The following is a 6,342-nucleotide window of genomic DNA, read 5'->3' as shown; positions in this document are numbered from 1 at the left end:
GAGACTGAGCGGGAGAGAGACTGAGAGGGAGAGAGACTGAGAGGGAGAGAGACTGAGAGGGAGAGAGACTGAGAGGGAGAGAGACTGAGAGGGAGAGAGGCTGAGAGGGAGAGAGAGACTGAGAGGGAGAGAGGCTGAGAGGGAGAGAGAGACTGAGAGGGAGAGTGACTGAGAGGGAGAGAGAGACTGAGAGGGAGAGAGAGACTGAGAGAGACTGAGGGGGAGAGAGAGACTGAGAGGGAGAGAGGCTGAGAGGGTGAGAGAGACTGAGAGGGAGAGAGAGACTGAGAGGGAGAGAGACTGAGAGGGAGAGAGACTGAGAGGCTGAGAGGGAGAGAGGCTGAGAGGGAGAGAGACTGCGAGGGAGAGAGAGGCTGAGAGGGAGAGAGGGTGAAAGACTGAGGGGAGAGAGAGGCTGAGAGGGAGAGAGGCTGAGAGGGAGAGAGAGACTGAGAGGGAGAGAGGCTGAGAGGGAGAGAGAGGCTGAGAGGGAGAGAGAGGCTGAGAGGGAGAGAGACTGAGAGGGTGAGAGACTGAGGGTGAGAGACTGAGAGGGTGGGAGACTGAGAGGGAGAGAGATTGAGAGGGTGAGAGCGACTGAGAGGGTGAGACTGAGAGGGTGAGGCTGAGAGTGAGAGAGACTGAGAGGGAGAGAGGCTGAGAGGGAGAGAGTGGCTGAGAGGGAGAGAGACTGAGAGGGAGAGAGAGACTGAGAGGGCGAGAGACTGAGAGGGAGAGAGGCTGAGAGGGAGCGAGACTGAGAGGGAGAGAGAGGCTGAGAGGGAGAGAGATTGAGAGGGAGAGAGAGATTGAGAGGGAGAGAGATTGAGAGGGAGGAGAGACTGAGAGAGACTGAGAGGGAGAGAGAGGCTGAGAGGTGAGGGAGACTGCGAGGGAGAGAGAGGCTGAGAGGAAGAGAGACTGAGAGGGAGAGATAGACTGAGAGGGAGAGAGATTGAGAGGGTGAGAGAGGCTGAGAGGGAGAGAGAGGCTGAGAGGGAGAGAGAGGCTGAGAGGGAGAGAGACTGAGAGGGAGAGACTGAGAGGGTGAGAGACTGAGAGAGAGAGCGGGAGAGACTGAGAGGGATGGAGAGACTGAGAATGTGAGAGATTCAGAGGGAGGGAGAGGCTGAGAGGGGGAGAGACTGAGAGGGAGAGAGAGAGACTGAGAGGGAGAGAGACTGAGAAGGTGAGAGATTGAGAGGGAGGGAGAGACTGAGAGGGGGAGAGACTGAGAGGGAGGGAGAGATTGAGAGTGAGGGAGAGACTGAGAGGGTGAGAGATTGAGAGGGAGAGAGACTGAGAGGGAGAGAGAGGGTGAGAGACTGAGAGGGTGAGAGACTGAGAGGGAGAGAGAGACTGAGAGGGAGAGAGAGACTGAGAGGGAGAGAGATTGAGAGGGTGAGAGAGGCTGAGATGGAGAGAGAGGCTGAGAGGGTGAGGGAGACTGAGAGGGTGAGGGAGACTGAGAGGGCGAGAGAGGCTGAGAGGAAGAGAGACTGAGAGGGAGAGAGAGACTGAGGGAGAGAGATTGAGAAGGTGAGAGAGGCTGAGAGGGAGAGAGAGGCTGAGAGGGTGAGGGAGACTGAGAGGGAGAGAGAGGCTGAGAGGGAGAGAGAGGCTGAGAGGGAGAGAGACTGAGAGGGAGAGACTGAGAGGGTGAGAGACTGAGAGGGAGAGAGAGAGAGAGGGAGAGACTGAGAGGGAGGGAGAGACTGAGAGGGTGAGAGGTTCAGAGGGAGGGAGAGGCTGAGAGGGGGAGAGACTGAGAGGGAGAGAGAGACTGAGAGGGAGAGAGACTGAGAGGGTGAGAGATTGAGAGGGAGGGAGAGGCTGAGAGGGGGAGAGACTGAGAGGGAGAGAGAGAGAGAGGGAGAGACTGAGAGGGAGGGAGAGACTGAGAGGGTGAGAGATTGAGAGGGAGAGAGACTGAGAGGGAGAGAGAGGGTGAGAGACTGAGAGGGTGAGAGACTGAGGGTGAGAGACTGAGAAGGAGAGAGAGACTGAGAGGGAGAGAGAGACTGAGAGGGAGAGAGATTGAGAGGGTGAGAGAGGCTGAGATGGAGAGAGAGGCTGAGAGGGTGAGGGAGACTGAGAGGGTGAGGGAGACTGAGAGGGAGAGAGAGGCTGAGAGGGAGAGAGACTGAGAGGGAGAGACTGAGAGGGAGAGACTGAGAGGGAGAGAGGGGGAGAGACTGAGAGGGAGGGAGAGACTGAGAGGGAGAGGCTGAGAGGGGGAGAGACTGAGAGGGAGAGAGAGAGACTGAGAGGGAGAGAGACTGAGAGGGTGAGAGATTGAGAGGGAGGGAGAGGCTGAGAGGGGGAGAGACTGAGAGGAAGAGAGAGAGAGAGAGGGAGAGACTGAGAGAGAGGGAGAGACTGAGAGGGTGAGAGACTGAGAGGGAGAGAGACTGAGAGGGAGAGAGAGGGTGAGAGATTGAGAGGGAGAGAGACTGAGAGGGAGAGAGAGACTGAGAGGGTGAGAGAGACTGAGAGGGTGAGAGACTGAGAGGGATGGAGAGACTGAGAGGGAGAGAGACTGAGAGGGTGAGAGAGACTGAGAGGGAGAGAGAGGCTGAGAGGGTGAGAGAGACTGAGAGGGTGAGAGACTGAGAGGGAGAGAGAGGCTGAGAGGGTGAGAGAGACTGAGAGGGTGAGAGACTGAGAGGGATGGAGAGACTGAGAGGGTCACACACAGGAATCGAACAATCACTACCACAGCAAACTGAATTCAAATGGCCCCCTGTCAATTTCATTTCACCCTCACATTTAAATCTCGGCCTAAAACACAGGCTTTATTCCAGAATTATCCCCGCTTCAAGTTAAGGGACTATAATTCGAGATTACTTTACAGTCGATGGATTCATTATTAAAGTGACCCCACTGTTGTTTCATTTCCGGAATTCTGCAGGCAACTTGTGCACGGGGAGATCCCCAAAATGGTGACACTTTCCAAATTGAGTTCCGAGTTTCTGATGGTGGATTTCTCTCTCAGCGGCTATGAGATCTGGCTGAATATCCCGTCAGTGCAGCAGGAAGGGTTCATTAACTCCCTCGTTCGCAACCACTCAAGTTTAAAACTTTAACATTCGAGACCTTCAAACCCACTTTGCAGTCTGTGAGCTATTTCATTGTTTTTTTTAAAGAAGTAGGGACTGTAGATTTATTTATTTATTTTTATAAATTTAGAGTGCCCAATTCATTTTTTCCAATTCAGGGACAATTCCGCGTGGCCAGTCCCCCGAGCCTGCACATCTTTGGGTTGTGGGGGCGAAACCCACGCAAACACTGGGAGAGCTATTTTATTGTAAGAGTTGTGGTCACTGTTGCTGAGTGAACAGCAAGATCCCACAGCGGCAGCTATCTGGACCTAACCGATGGGACACTGTCCTTCCTCCCCCCCCCCCCCCTCACTCCTGCTGGGTGCCCCATTCCCCACTGCACCTAACAACCCCACCCCCACCGCCGTGTCATGTGTGGATTGGAACATCCCTGGAGAAGTCCCTTCAGTTTCTGAAAGAGTTAAACTGCCTCTTAAAATGAAGAAAAACCTTTCTAAAACAAAATCCATTGGCACACAAAGATCCCAGAAGGTGCAGTCGGCAGTGTTGAGTGTCGTTTACATTTGCTACCAGGTTGCAGAGAGTGGCTGAAACCGTGAAATCCCCCCCCCCACCCCCCCCGCCCCCTACCCCCTACCCCACCACAAATACCCGAGACGATCAGAATTAATATAACCCCTGTTATTTTGGAACAAAATTAGACAGCTTCATATGCCAGATTTGTATTTTACTCTTTGCCGCCCACCAAAGGGTTAATGTGTTTGTGTCTAAGTGCAAGGCCGGGGCAGCAATAAAGAGACAACTCACGTGAGTGCGGCCTGTGGAGTAGGCCTCAGTCCATCCACTTGTCCTCTGGAGAATAGCCTTTGTCCAAACATTCCTGGTCGCATTGCAGTCTTCAAAGTTCAAATTCCTGGGAAAAAGAGGGAGAAAATTAACTAAAACGCAGGAAAATGTTTAAACTTGTAGCACAGCAAGAGGCCAAGATTCCCCCTCTCAGTTACACACACTCTCAGCAACATCCACCTGCAATAATCTCAGTTATAAACCACAGAATAAAAATGATTGAGAGATAGTTCCCGCTTCCCTTGTGTTTCTCTTTCTCTCTCTCTCTCGCTATCTCATTCGGTCTCTCTATCCCTCTCATTCATATTTCTGTCTCCCTCGTTATCCCTCATCACCCTCCCAGCATTTATTTCTATTTATTTCCCTAATCAGGTTAGCCCCATTAAGATGTGATGAGACTCCCCATTGCAGTTTGTGGGGTGGTTTTCTTCGATTAAAGGTTTAAAGAGACACTAAAAAGCTGGAGAGAAATGGACAGATAGAGGCAGAAAGCAGGGGAGACAGAGAGAGAGAGAGAGGCAAGAATGGAAAGAAGACAGAAAGGGAGAGAAAGCCTCTCTTTTTCACGACCTCCCTCTCCCTCCACCCTCTCTTTCTTTCTCCTCTCCCTCTCTCTAATCTCCATTACCCCCCAGCCCCACACTCTTTCTGTACTCTCTCTCTCTTTCTCACTCTCATTCTAATAGTTGGGAAGGAGAAAGAAAGAGAGACAGGGTCACACACAGGAATCCAACATTCATAACCACAGCAAACTGAATTCAAATGACCTCCTGCAAATTTAATTTCACCCTCATACTTTACCAGGATGTTGCCTGGAATGGAGAGTAGGTCTTACGAGGAAAGGTTGAGGGTGCTAGGCCTTTTCTCATTAGAATGGAGAAGGATGAGGGGCGACTTGGTAGAGGTTTATAAGATGATCAGGGGAATAGATAAGAGTAGACAGTCAGAGACTTTTCCCCCGGGTGGAACAAACCATTACAAGGGGACATAAATTTAAGGTGAAAGGTGGAAGATATAGGAGGGATGTCAGAGGTAGGTTCTTTACCCAGAGAGTAGTGGGGGCATGAAATCCACTGCCTGTGGAAGTAGTTGAATCGGAAACATTCGGGACCTTCAAGCAGCTATTGGATAGTTACATGGATTACGGTTAAATGATATAGTGTAGATTTATTTGTTCTTAAGGGCAGCACGGTAGCATTGTGGATAGCACAATTGCTTCACAGCTCCAGTGTCCCAGGTTCGATTCCGGCTTGGATCACTGTCTGTGCGGAGTCTGCACATCCTCCCCGTGTCTGCGTGGGTTTCCTCTGGGTGCTCCGGTTTCCTCCCACAGTCCAAAGATGTGCAGGTTAGGTGGATTGGCCATGAAAAATTGCCCTTAGTGTCCAAAATTGCCCTTTGTGTTGGGTGGAGGTGTTGACCTTGGGTAGGGTGCTCTTTCCAAGAGCCGGTGCAGACTCAAAGTGCCGAATGGCCTCCTTCTGCACTGTAAATTTAATGATAATCTATGATTAATCTAGGACAAAGGTTCGGCACAACATCGTGGGCCGAAGGGCCTGTTCTGTGCTGTATTTTCTAAAAAAAAAACTTGTGTCTCGGCCTAAAACACAGGCTTCATTCCAGAATTATACCCGCTTCAAGTTAAGGGACTTTAATTCCGGGCAATCGAGATTACTTTACAGTCAATGGATTCATTTTAAAAGTGACCCCACTATCGTTAATTTTGTGAATTCTGCAGGCAACCTGTGCACAGGGAGAGCCCAACAAATGATGACCACTTTCAAAATTGAGTTCAGCGTTTCTGATCTGAGATTTCTCTCGCTCTCTCTACCAGATTTCAGAGATTGGCTGAAACAGTGAAATGCCCCCCGCGCCCCCCCCCCCCACCCCTGGCAACCCCCCCACCCCCCACCCCTGGGATGCTCAGAATTAATATAACCCCTGTCATTTTGGAACAAAATTAGACAGCTTCATATTCCAGATTTGTATTTTACTCTTTGCCGACAACCAAAGGTTTAATGTGTTTGTGTCTTAGTGCAAAGCCGGGGAGGCAATAAAGAGACAACTCACGTGAGTGCGGCCTGTGGAGTAGGCCTCAGTCCATCCACTTGTCCTTTGGAGAATAGCCTTTGTCCAAAGATTCCTGCTCACATTACAGTCTTTCAAAATTCAAATTCCTGGGAAAAAGAGGGAGAAAATTAACTAAACCACTGGAAAAGATTGAAACTATTTAATACAGCGAGAGCCCAGGGTCCCCTTTTCAGTTTTACAACTCCTCAGCAACATCCGAATACAAATAAGTCACAGCTTTCAACCAGAGGTTAAAAAAGATTGAGAGACAATTAATACTCAAAATCTTTTTATTATCACAATTAGGCTTACATTAATACTGCAATGAAGTTACTGTGAAAATCCCCTTCTCTTGTGTTTCTTG

The 6,342-nt window shown here is 50.4% G+C and overlaps 1 long non-coding RNA gene across 2 annotated transcripts in view; it reads right to left on the bottom strand.

The window, feature by feature from the left end:
* Positions 1 to 3,849: 3,849 nt before the first annotated feature.
* The window catches only part of LOC140399748 (uncharacterized), a 1,084,547-nt gene continuing 1,082,054 nt past the window's right edge, over positions 3,850 to 6,342 (bottom strand). Inside the window, exons 5-6 of one of the 2 annotated variants that reach the window (XR_011937842.1) lie at positions 5,979 to 6,085; positions 3,850 to 3,975 (exon numbers count right to left, since the gene is read on the bottom strand). This is a non-coding gene — a long non-coding RNA (uncharacterized lncRNA). The remainder of the gene's footprint in view (positions 3,976 to 5,978; positions 6,086 to 6,342) is intronic. The other variant, XR_011937843.1, reaches the window with a different exon arrangement.

Source organism: Scyliorhinus torazame, chromosome 23, assembly GCF_047496885.1.
Source record: "Scyliorhinus torazame isolate Kashiwa2021f chromosome 23, sScyTor2.1, whole genome shotgun sequence".
Classification (NCBI taxonomy): domain Eukaryota; kingdom Metazoa; phylum Chordata; class Chondrichthyes; order Carcharhiniformes; family Scyliorhinidae; genus Scyliorhinus; species Scyliorhinus torazame.
The sequence above is the reverse complement of the archived record's forward strand: the minus strand, read 5'-3'. Positions and strand labels throughout refer to the sequence as shown.